Source organism: Cebidichthys violaceus, unplaced genomic scaffold (genome assembly GCF_023349555.1).
Source record: "Cebidichthys violaceus isolate CVI_PGR_0920_01 unplaced genomic scaffold, fCebVio1.0.p SCAF_32, whole genome shotgun sequence".
Lineage (NCBI taxonomy): Eukaryota > Metazoa > Chordata > Actinopteri > Perciformes > Stichaeidae > Cebidichthys > Cebidichthys violaceus.
In genome coordinates this window covers 2,955,966-2,968,021 of record NW_027176506.1, presented here as the reverse complement: position 1 = coordinate 2,968,021, position 12,056 = coordinate 2,955,966, and the positions used below count along the sequence as shown (strand labels likewise).

The 12,056-nt window shown below is 43.4% G+C and overlaps 1 protein-coding gene across 1 annotated transcript in view; it reads left to right on the top strand.

Annotated features, from left to right (window-relative positions):
• Window positions 1-1,431: 1,431 nt before the first annotated feature.
• Window positions 1,432-12,056, top strand: part of fbxl16 (F-box and leucine-rich repeat protein 16) — a 36,027-nt gene continuing 25,402 nt past the window's right edge. Inside the window, exon 1 of the mRNA XM_068724807.1 lies at window positions 1,432-1,800. The gene's annotated coding sequence lies outside the window, so the exon portion shown is untranslated. The remainder of the gene's footprint in view (window positions 1,801-12,056) is intronic.

The following is a 12,056-nucleotide window of genomic DNA, read 5'->3' as shown; positions in this document are numbered from 1 at the left end:
ACACGTGTTACAATGTTAACCACGACCATTACACAACTCTAAACAATGTTCAGCAATGTTCATTTTAAACATTTCACAACACTAACCAGGTGTTATAATGTTAACTGAGACCTTTTCACAATGCAATGAAAAAATAGCTGCTATTACAAAACAAAAACTACACGTATTGGCCGATATGGCTCATCGACAATTGGCAATCAGTAATGCCGGCAAAAACTTAATCGGGGAATCTCCTTTTTTGTGGTGCATTTTTTTTAATTAGCATAATATGGAATGTGAACAGCAGCAACAAAAACACTGCTCTGGGTAGATAATATGGCCAACATATTAACATTAAAAATTCAACATGAGGAAAACATTGTCTATCAACTTTGATGGTGTTTGAGGACCAAGCATCACAATGTAAACACAGAGTCCACTTCCTCTCGTCCCACTGCACACATGCACCGCCAGTCGTTATTATGTACACATGTGTATATGTATATATGTTATGTTAACAGCAATCATTTCACAATGTTGACCACGCGTTACAGCGCTAACCACGCGTTACAGCGCTAATCACGCGTTACAGCGCTAACCGTTTCTCAACAATTCCCACGCGTTACCTTAACCACTCTCATTTAATTTGTGCAGCCAGCTGTTTACAAGGCTCTTTCTCAGCTGTGTCTCACATAACCGCGCTTCACAATCACGCTGAAATGTTGGCAGTAATTCTCTGTCTGGTTGCAATTTGCCATCAAGATAACGAAGAAGCAGTTAAATGTTGCGGTTGTCATTTCAACAACCGTGTTCAATTTGGGACAACATTACACTGTCAAAATTCACACACTATGCAAGTGTACACAGTGTACTACACTGTGTTTTAACATTTCCTTCAAAAATATCTTTGACGTTTCTCTCCTCATAACTATTATTTCTTGATATTTATTGTCTGACATACATGCTAATACTGATATATCTTCAGGAAGCTAATCCTGACCGATACATTGGCCCCACTGATTTATTGGGCTACAATTGTCATGTCTCTAAAATGCATTACAGTCATTGGCTTCATTCATTTTAAATTGATTTTGTTAATTCATGCATTTCATTTGTATTTATTTAAATCAACCTAGTCACACGCAGACTCTCAGCCACATCTTGTTCAGAATAGGGGCCCATTGTTAGTTTACCCCCCCCCCCCCCCCCCCCCCCCCCCACACACACACACACACACCCACAGGTTAAGCAGGTAGCTGTGGTTCATGTATGCTGCGAGTGTGTCTGCTGGGCTGCAGAACAATCAGAGGTTACATAAGAAGCAGACAGAGCGGCTCTGAGCACCGCTCTGCTCCAGCTGCCCCATCCTATCTCTTTAAATGAGACAGAGCTACTCCGCTCTGCGTGCGTGCCTGCCTGCCTGCGTGTGTGTGCGTGCGTGCGTGCGTGCGTATGTGTGTGGAGGAAGGAGACATTACGAGAAAAGAGAGGGCCACTCTGTTGTGGAGGAGGAATAGGCGATCGAAAACACAACAGAGAGGATATTTTTTGCTTCGATTTGCGCCGTTTAGCAGAGGAGGCTGTGCATCGGTTCTCTCTAAGCTGGACTCGTTCTGATTTTGGACCTGGATGCTGTTCTTGTATGTATGGGCTCGGTTGGCGCATCTTTCGCCTCCCTGTAGGATCTAACGGGCTGGGCTGCCTTCTAATAATTGTTTATTTCGCTCTCTGCGTGCCAGCAACGTCGGGGAGAAACGCGATCGAGAGGCAGCAATAACATCGTGCTGATCATGGATTAACGCGTGAATTTTCATCCGAGAGGTAAGGGATGCTGCGAGGGAAGGAGGAAAAAAAAGGGCCGGACGAGGAGGATGCGTCCATGGGTGCAGAGGATGTGTGTGTGTGTGTGTGTGTGTGTGTGTGTGTGTGTGTGTGTGTGTGTGTGTGTAGCATGTCTGTGCTTTAGATGGATGACGGGGGTGTTGGGTGTATGGCAGCAGCAGCAGCAGCATCCACACCGCATTCTGCTCCGCTCAGACGAGGCGGAGGAGACGGCAAAGACCGGGCTGATGATGTGGGTGTTCCGGCTCTTTGTGTGCACACGGTGCGGGCCTGCGGGGAGACTGTAGCCGATCAGCCGCATCGAGCTGCGTGTTATTAGCAAACACGATGACGTCAGCGTTTCTCAATGACGCAACATCTGTCGTTCTCGTTTGAGCAGCAACGAGACTTCTTCCTTTTCGCCAGGTGTCTTTTGCTCGTTAACAATCTGGACTCAACGTAGGCTGCAACAACCCCCCCTGTCCCCGCTAGCAGCCTTGAGGGTGGGACAGGGCATCTTGGTGGACGTACTGAGGGATTCCCTGTAGATCTGTGGATTTGAACAGTGTTTTGGCTGCGAAGCAGAACTTAGTGATGACTGACCCGCCGGTGGTGGTGCTGTGGTGGGTGGTTGAGTCAAGATGGCGACCGGTGTTGGTTGATAATCACATTTTACTGTCAGTTACGGCTTCCAATAATGATGAAAACAAGATAAGATAAACGTGTCACGTTTAGCTACGTCTCTCGTGTTATAAATCGAGCGCACCCCTCTCCTTCACAGCGGTGCGTGGCTCGTCCCCCGGACCTGGTCCTCAGGGCGTCAGGGGTCTGCAGTTCTGTCAGCAACCCACCCAAACCTGTCTTAAAACACAAGAGCCCGTCTCGTTTACCATGTTTTTTTTGGGGTGGCACTATTTTGCCCAACATTCATATCTACATAACCACTGTGTTTATGATGAATTGTTTACTAGATCAAAGTGCACTGGTTTGATGCATTCCACTTTAAAATGTAGTTCAGCTCGAGTCAAGACCTCTTTATTTGAAGAAATAATTTGACGTTCAAGAAAATCCACTGTTAAATAGATTCTTTCCAACAGTTCATGCGCAATCTTTCCAAAGTCAGTGAATAGTTGTGTTGAATTATAATGAGCTCAATTTTGACCAAAGTCAAAGTAATGGAGCAGCCCTGATATATATATATAGTGAGCTCAACTAAAGCAGCCCACTGAGGCGGAGTTGAACAAATGTAACACAACTGTTGATGCATTACCCTCCTGAACGTCAACAGGATGTACGGTGGAGGAACACCAACAACACCACAACTAGAGATAAAGTCACGGGATTTACAGCACAGGTAAACTCAGTCAGAGCCAGCAGGTGGCTGTGAGAGGACGCCGCTCTCAGCCGCTATAGAGAGACAGCGTTGGCAGTGCTGCTGCTAGCGATTTCCTCTTCTTGCTACAGCTCTCTCTCCTCCTACTCTTCATTCAGTGACTGTTGATGTCATTGCTGCTGCAGCTAAAGCAGGAATTTGCCTGGCACTGGCATCATCCACCCTAACGGCAATTATTAAAATTAAAATTAAAACTGGACTTTTCCCGCTCCACCTTTTCATTTCTTAATTATCATTTCATGTGGGTTTTTTTTCATCCTAATCTAGACCCTTTTACAGCCAAAGTCATCACAAATATACATGCACACGTTGGCAACTGAAGTGGTGCTTTGCCCCAGCCATCCAGCGGAGTCAGCGAGCTCTAAACATGCCGCTACCATCGTCAAAGTGTCTGCTTGTTGCATGTTCACGTGTCACAATCATCATATAATCGAATAACAGCAGACTCGGGTTCTATGGACTCCCGACAGGATCACGTCTGTTTCACAGCAACATTTAAACAGTGGTTAACGTGTTAACTGGTGACTTTTAACAACCGGGACGCATTCGGCTGAAGGTCACCGGTCGACACGGTCACTTGCCAGGTTGCCAGTTTGAGTCTGGATGGAAGCAGCCAGAAAGCAAGGAAAGGTGCCGGTTTTCTTGGACCAGACAAATTGAAGGGAAGGATATTCATATTCAGCTTCAATTTCAAGCCTAGCAACATGAAAAGGTCAAAGGCTACAGTGATACCAGGACCTGGCTGAGAAAGGAACTGAACATCATCTGGGTTGCCATTGAAGGAACAGTGTGTGAGATTTAAGAGAACTACGGTGGCCTTCAGATGGATGTCTGACTGTATTACTAAGAGCTACTCTTATTGATAATCCCTTCTCTTTCATGACTAAATAATTGCTTTTAAAGACAAATATATTCAGAACAGGATTAGAGTTTATTTATATTTTAAATATAAATAAATATTGTTTCACCAGTAATGTTTACAACAGCAAAGTCACAATATGAAGTCATTCATATCTCACTGGAAACAAATGTAACATGTCGATAAAGTAAACAACATTTCTGAGTTAAGTTTATGTCATTCTGTCCTCCTGTCCTTCTTTCCTCTGTCTTCCTTTCTTCTGTCTTCCTGCCCACTCTCCTTCTGTCCTCTTGTCCTCTGTCCTCCTGCCCTCTGTCCTCCTGTCCTCTGTCCTCCTGCCCTCTGTCTTCCTGCCCACTCTCCTTCTGTCCTCTTGTCCTCCTGTCCTCTTCTCCTGCCCTCTGTCTTCCTGCCCACTGTCCTTCTGTCCTCTTGTCCTCCTGTCCTCTTCTCCTGCCCTCTGTCTTCCTGCCCACTCTCCTTCTGTCCTCTTGTCCTCTGTCCTCCTGCCCTCTGTCCTCCTGTCCTCTGTCCTCCTGCCCTCTGTCTTCCTGCCCACTCTCCTTCTGTCCTCTTGTCCTCTGTCCTCCTGTCCTCTGTCCTCCTGTCCTCCTGCCCTCTGTCCTCTCTCTGTCCTGGCTGCTTTGTCTCAGCCAGCAGAGAAGTTAACAAAAACAAACTAAGACAAGCAGTGAGACAGACAACTGTTCTTTGAGCTTGTTGGTAACAATGTGCTGTTAGCTGAGCTGGTGTTCTGTGAGAGTGAACATGGTGGAGGAGAGACTGAGGACAGAGCAGAGTCTATTAGGTTTCTCTTTTGTTTAGTAACGAGCCAAACTGCAGTAATCTTCACTTCACCTGGTTCACTTCAGGGTCTCCACCTCTCTGCTGCTGACTTCACTCAGTGTGTCTCTGTGTCTCTGTGTTTGTGTCTATGTGTTTGTGTCTCTGTGTTTGTGTCTATGTGTTTGTGTCTCTGTGTTTGTGTCTCTGTGTTTGTGTCTATGTGTTTGTGTCTCTGTGTTTGTGTCTATGTGTCTGTGTCTCTGTGTTTGTGTCTATGTGTTTGTGTCTCTGTGTTTGTGTCTCTGTGTTTGTGTGTCTCTGTGTTTGTGTCTCTGTGTTTGTGTCTCTGTGTTTGTGTCTATGTGTCTGTGTGTTTGTGTCTCTGTGTTTGTGTCTATGTGTCTGTGTGTTTGTGTCTATGTGTCTCTGTGTTTGTGTCTGTGTGTTTGTGTCTATGTGTCTCTGTGTTTGTGTGTTTGTGTCTCTGTGTTTGTGTGTTTGTGTCTGTGTGTTTGTGTCTCTGTGTTTGTGTCTCTGTGTTTGTGTGTTTGTGTCTCTCTGTTTGTGTCTCTGTGTCTCTCTGTTTGTGTCTCTGTGTTTGTGTCTCTCTGTCTGTGTCTCTGTGTTTGTGTGTCTGTGTTTGTGTGTCTGTATTTGTGTGTTTGTGTCTCTCTGTCTGTGTCTCTGTGTTTGTGTCTCTCTGTCTGTGTCTCTGTGTTTGTGTGTTTGTGTCTCTGTGTTTGTGTCTCTGTGTTAGTGTCTCAGTGTTTGTGTCTCTGTGTTTGTGTCTCTGTGTTTGTGTGTCTGTGTTTGTGTCTCTCTGTCTGTGTCTCTCTGTCTGTGTCTCTGTGTTTGTGTGTTTGTGTGTTTGTGTGTCTGTGTTTGTGTGTTTGTGTCTCTGTGTTTGTGTGTCTGTGTTTGTGTGTGTTTGTGTCTCTGTGTTTGTGTGTTTGTGTGTTTGTGTGTCTGTGTTTGTGTGTTTGTGTCTCTGTGTTTGTGTGTCTGTGTGTCTGTGTGTTTGTGTCTGTGTGTTTGTGTGTCTGTGTGTTTGTGTCTGTGTGTTTGTGTGTCTGTGTGTTTGTGTGTGTCTGTGTGTTTGTGTGTCTGTGTGTCTGTGTGTTTGTGCGTCTGTGTGTTTGTGTGTCTGTGTGTCTGTGTGTGTCTGTGTGTCTGTGTGTTTGTGTCTCTGTGTTTGTGTGTTTGTGTCTGTGTGTTTGTGTCTCTGTGTTTGTGTCTATGTGTCTGTGTGTTTGTGTCTCTGTGTTTGTGTCTGTGTCTATGTGTCTCTGTGTCTGTGTGTTTGTGCGTCTGTGTGTTTGTGTCTGTGTGTTTGTGTGTTTGTGTGTCTGTGTGTCTGTGTGTTTGTGTGTCTGTGTGCTTGTGTGTTTGTGTCTGTGTGTTTGTGTGTTTGTGTGTCTATGTGAGTGTAGTTGGAGCCCTGACACAGAGAGCAGAAGAGATGCTGCAGCGTGATAATAAATGACACTAACCATTCTAAAGTAATAACAGGCAGCAGTAACGTTGTGGCTGATTATTAATACTCTGGTCTTTAGTGATTTAATACTGAGTCTCAGTCCCCACCTTCAGGGAACGTCTCTCTTTAGAGCCAGGGTTAAGTTTGTCCCTTCTGGGCTACTGTAGAAACATGGCAGTGCAACTTGGTGAACTCCGAGAAGAGGACCGGCTCCCAATGAAGATATAAATCGCTCTTTGTAAGCTAAATAAAACGTAACGATTCTTAGTTTCAGGTCACAAAACTGCATCATTTATAGTTATCAATATTATATTCCATTTCTGCCAATTAATCTTCCTTTTGCCCTTGAAAAAATGGAAAATGGAAAAAAATATTAACTAGGAAAATGCAATTCAATGCATTGCAAAAGAAAATGACTCGGCCTTATCTCGGTTTGCTAAAATAAAAGGTACCACAGAGGTGCTGGCCAACAGTGACACTTGGCTAACCTTTGGGATGTGTTAGAAGCGGTACGGTCGACCTGAATGGTAGTTCAGGTCGATGAATGTGTTCTTCATAATTTCTGCCATGTTAGATGTGCAACGTATGTTTACTTTACTACGAGGTATTCGACTTTGGTTTTGAATTCAATAATATTACTCGTGTCACTTTTCTAAAGCTTGTCTTTGGTGCCAAATTGACTTTTTTGATCTCAATAACTGTGGTCAGAGCCTCACCAACTTCAAACACCTGTTGGCCAAGTAGGATGTAAAGCTTGTTATTATCATTATCATATTTTACTCATATTGAAACACATAATTTCACCTCCTTTTACATATATCCTTGATCAAATTAAATCATGTATGAGTAATCCAGCTGAGCCTGATGAATGATGAAATAATGAGTAGTTATCATCAGCTGGTAGCGTTATGTCTTAACGGCAGTGAAACCAACAAGGAAGAAGTGGCAGCAGACGTCTAGATCCGTCTCTTCCACGTCTTGTCCTTCCTGCCTGGTGGCCAATAAATAACAGGTTCCAAGCCGATCCTGCTGAATCTTGATTGAATTCCTCAGTACTAAATGCTGTCTGTGATTCCATGTTTTCTGTTCATGGTCCCTGACAGATAAAGGTAACAAAGGTGTACACAACCAAGATGTCCTCAGATGAACTACTACGCAGGGAGAAGGGAAGGGCGAAACTGAAAAAGACAAACTGAAACACATCAAGATACCAGAAATACGGTGGTGTTTATGGCTGCAACAACGGATTGATTGAAATTGATTCTAAAAAGAATTGGCAACAGATGTCATCATCGATTAGTTGGGTCCATGTTATGCTAGCCCTAGCTATGATGTGATGATAATAATAATAATGTTAATGACAATTTGAGTTGCTCGGCTCAGTTGAGTGGTTGCTTGGTATACTGGCTCGTTTAGTTTCCCAGTGAGTTCGATGGCTGGTGTGTTATGTTTGTATGAGGCGGTCGTGGCTCAGAGTTAGAGCGGGTTGTCCTTTAATGGAAGATCAGCAGTTTGATCCACGTCTAAGTATACTTGGGTAAGACACTGAACCCGAAACTGCTCCCAAAGGTTGCTCCATCCGTGTGACTAGAGAGGCGCTATGAAGTCCATTTATTTGGGCTTTCTCTGTAAATACAGGGTGAGGGTCTCTAACATGTGCATTCAGCCTGTACGGACCCCATGCACAGTTCAACCGCCAAATTGTGAAATGAGGTTTTTCTGCAGATCGTAATGAGCCAATATTCAGTAACAAATGCGAGCAGGTGATCAGCATCAAGGAGGTAACAGTCGATCTTCATTTACATTATGGTGGGTTCATGCTCCATTCAGTACAAATGAGACTTTTAGTGAAGGTTAGTTATAACGTTAACGTGATATGTTAAATTGTAACCATGTTTCTTGCGAGAAACTCGTTTGAAGGAGACATGTTTTGAAAATAACACAAACCCATATGGACTTGGTATGGGTTGTGGTACATTATCTTTTTATGTATTTCTTAGAGTGAGAATTTGATATAGTGTGAATCTTATTTGACGTCAAGTGATGCTTCTCTGGTGTAGTGCAGGCATCGGGTTTGAAATGCAACACCCCAGAACCAGCAGCACTTCAGGGAAAGATCGCTCATTTTTGTAGGCCTATTACACAAATCCCTTTAAATCTTATCTTTTAAATTATTGATGTGATATGAGTAATGTTTAACTATTGTACAATTGGCATCATGCAGTCAGTTAGGTGGAAGATGTGTTAGTCTGTTGGAGTTCTTTGAACTACAGAAACACTGTCCACTGTTTAGTGGTGTTACTGAGTGAAACCTCGCCTCTTCTCAGCACAATCCTTACAGCACACACACACACACACACACACACACACACACACACACACACACACACACACACACCGTGTGGCAGAAAGGCGCACGAACAGGCCATCAAGTGACAGACGTGATGGCCTGTTCGTGCGCCTGACTTAGATCGTTTGATTAAAGAGCTGAAGTTGGACGGCGCCTGGTTCGAGGAGTGGAATGTGGATTATGTGGTATTTGTTCCCGTCCCCTCCTCCACTGTGATTGGGCGGTTGGGTAAAATGTGACAGCGATGAACGCTGCATTTTTTTTTACCCAAGTAGAATATTTTTCAGGCTGTTAGAGCCAGAAAAAAAAAGCTCAGCGTAGAGTAGACCAGCACCGCCCGCTGCTGGTTTTTGTAGTTCAGTGTGAATACGAGGAGGTCGACTCTGATGTCAGGAAAAAACATTTTGGTCAACAACTCTACCAGTGACCTGTGCTGTCAGCCGCTAACAGGCCAATATGTATATAACGTATATGTACATACATAACAAGTGTAAATAAACATAAGGGACATAAAAACAGGAAAAGTCAGATGGAAAAAGGAAAACCACTGCCAGATGAGTGGCCCATTACTGTAAAGCCACCGCAGAGCTTCTTTCATTCCAGAGCCGCTGAACTGAATCGTTTGCTGATTTGTCGTTCATGTCTCGGAACGCTAACTCCTTACTAATATCATTTCAGGTCATCATGATGTGTTATTGCTAGCCCAGCGGGGAAGACAGTGTCTCCGTACGTCATGGATGATAAATTGTATAGCATCATTCCTTGAGCATACTTCGGCGTGCTGGTAAAATCCTATTTCATTTTTCATTTGACGCCTACTAAATGAATGAACGGTACCATTAATTCCCATTAATAGAAACCTACAAAGTAGTTCTGGTTCAACTGCCTGTTTACTGTTCAAAATTAATGCGCTGGATACATTAGACAAAAAACAACCAATTGTAATATCTAATTTCCAACACTGAGCGTCGTCCTTCAGTGGCTCTGCTCTGAACACACGAGCTGAGATAAGTCACTTCCTCTGGGTCTCTAATCACATTCACTGTTCAGCTCACTACCTCAGGCTGGGCCCGACAGAACACACGGCCCCTCATTTGTCAGAGAGAATATTATATTATATATATATATAGCTAAGCCAAAGGGCTCTGTGAGCTGAGCGGACTAGAAATATCTAAGTCCAATCTAAGGTCTGTTCTATTTACTGGAGCAGTGAACAACGTTTCCACTGCATAAGAACCTTATAGAATGGTAAGGATTGTAACCCGCAGGGTTAGCAGGGAAACACTTTACATCTTTGTTGCAAAACTCGTGAAAATAAAAATGAATGGTCTTCATTTTTTTCCTTTGGCCAGTGACATAATGTCCTTTGAGGTGCTCGTTGGACGGTTCTGTGCTCCACGTCGTCCATATGTCGAAGGACCATGTTCCTGATAACGGACACCTCGCCACGCATCATGTCGTACATACATCTGATATGGCTGTTGTTACCGGTATCCAGAAGGTGTTAACCCCCAGACATTCCCACAATGTGCTTACACATTCTGATTTCATGAACATACAGGGCTTGGATTCAATTTAAATGATGTATTCATATTTAAATAAAATCTATGATTGAGCAACTGATGATTACAATTACATAAAATGATCAAGTTAGTGAAATATTATACCAAACTCTCCTCCAATCCCTTCTTAGCTTTTAAGTTACATTACAGTCATTTAGCAGACGCTTTTATCCAAAGCGACTTACAATTCAGTATCTACCTACACACCGTAGACGCAGCTACGGGAGACTTTTTGGGGTTAAGTGTCTTGCTCAAGGACACATTGACATGAGCCGGGAACTGAACCGCCAACCCTCTGATTGAAAGGCGGCCCTTTCACCACTTATCCACAGTCACCCCGAGTTCTATGTTCCATACAGTTACATTATCCATGTTGTTTATTTGTACAAATTTGACACAATGCCCCTGCCTTGTTTATTATTTCTGCAAGAGGGTGAAAAGGTCACGACTGAGTCAATGGAACTCCATATGTGCACATATCAAACACTAAGGCTGCCTCTCTCAGAGGCCATTTTCTACATTCGTCTTTTCTCCATTTCCAATTTCCAAATCTGGAAAGCGTCAACTTCTTCGGGACAAAAGTTTCACCGCCAGCAACACAGAGCAACAACAGTTGGGTTTCCTCTTATTGTAATTTGGAATAGCATGTCTCCGGTGTGTCTATTTTGAATGTATTAGAATCTGGGTCATCGCACCAAATTTTTGACGAAGTCATTCAAAGTCGTGTTCAGACGTTTGCTGTATTGGAGTGTTTAACACTTACCCTAGTGCTGGGCGGTATGACCAAAAATGTGTTTCACAGTATTTTGTAAGATTCTGTCGGTTTCACGGTATATCATGGTATTTTTTTTCCGCGTTAACACATTAATTAATTAACGGCGAAAATGATTTTATCGCGCGTTAATAATTATTATTAAACAGACATTTTTAACACAAGAACCGGCCAGCGAGCGGTGAACAGCTGTTTGTGTGGCGTGTCTTCCATCTCTTCCTGCTTCCTTCACCTACATTCACCTGGGTCCTAAGACCCTCCTGTTACAGCTTCTTATCACCCTCTCTGTACCAATTGTACATTTATAACAAATACCACACATATTACACGGTACTCAGCGTTGCATATGTCTCTGACCAAATTACCCCAAAAAGCAAAAGTCTCTTAGTTCCTCCTGCATCGCTCTTTTCTGTTCTTAATGTACGACGGAGCCTCTCCCAGCTGTTAGCAGGCTAGCTAACGGGCTAATGGGCTGAATGCAAGTGAGAGCGGGTAATGTCGTGTTTTTCTGTTTGGCCTCATGATGGCGCTGTTGTTTCACTGTTACTGTGAATAAATGCAGACACAATGATGGTTCTATTTGCCAAAGCTGACATCTGGGTGTCACCATTTTCTTAAATTGGAGGGTTTTTATGACAAAATGCTAAAAAAAATATGGGCATGAAGATGTGCTTTTGTGCCATTTATAAATGTGATCATTTAAAGGAACAGTGTGTAGAATCTAGGGGGACCTATTAGCATACATGTAATATAATATTACCAGGTATGTTTTTTTAGCTTATAAATAAATAACCTGTAAATATGAATCATCGTGCTTTTAACACTGGCCCTAGATAAGGCCTTTTGTGCCTTACCTGCATGGCACACGGGAGAAGTTCCTCTTGGTTCCAATCTGCAGTATCACCACTAGATGCCACCAAATCCTACACACTGCACCTTTAAGAGCAAAACTGGAGCATGTGAATGACAAAGCTAGCTCAGGCGCTATGAGCTCTGGTCTCAAGACCTTCTAAGTAGTGGTCCCAAGATAAGTAAAGATCGATGATAGAACTTCATAAAG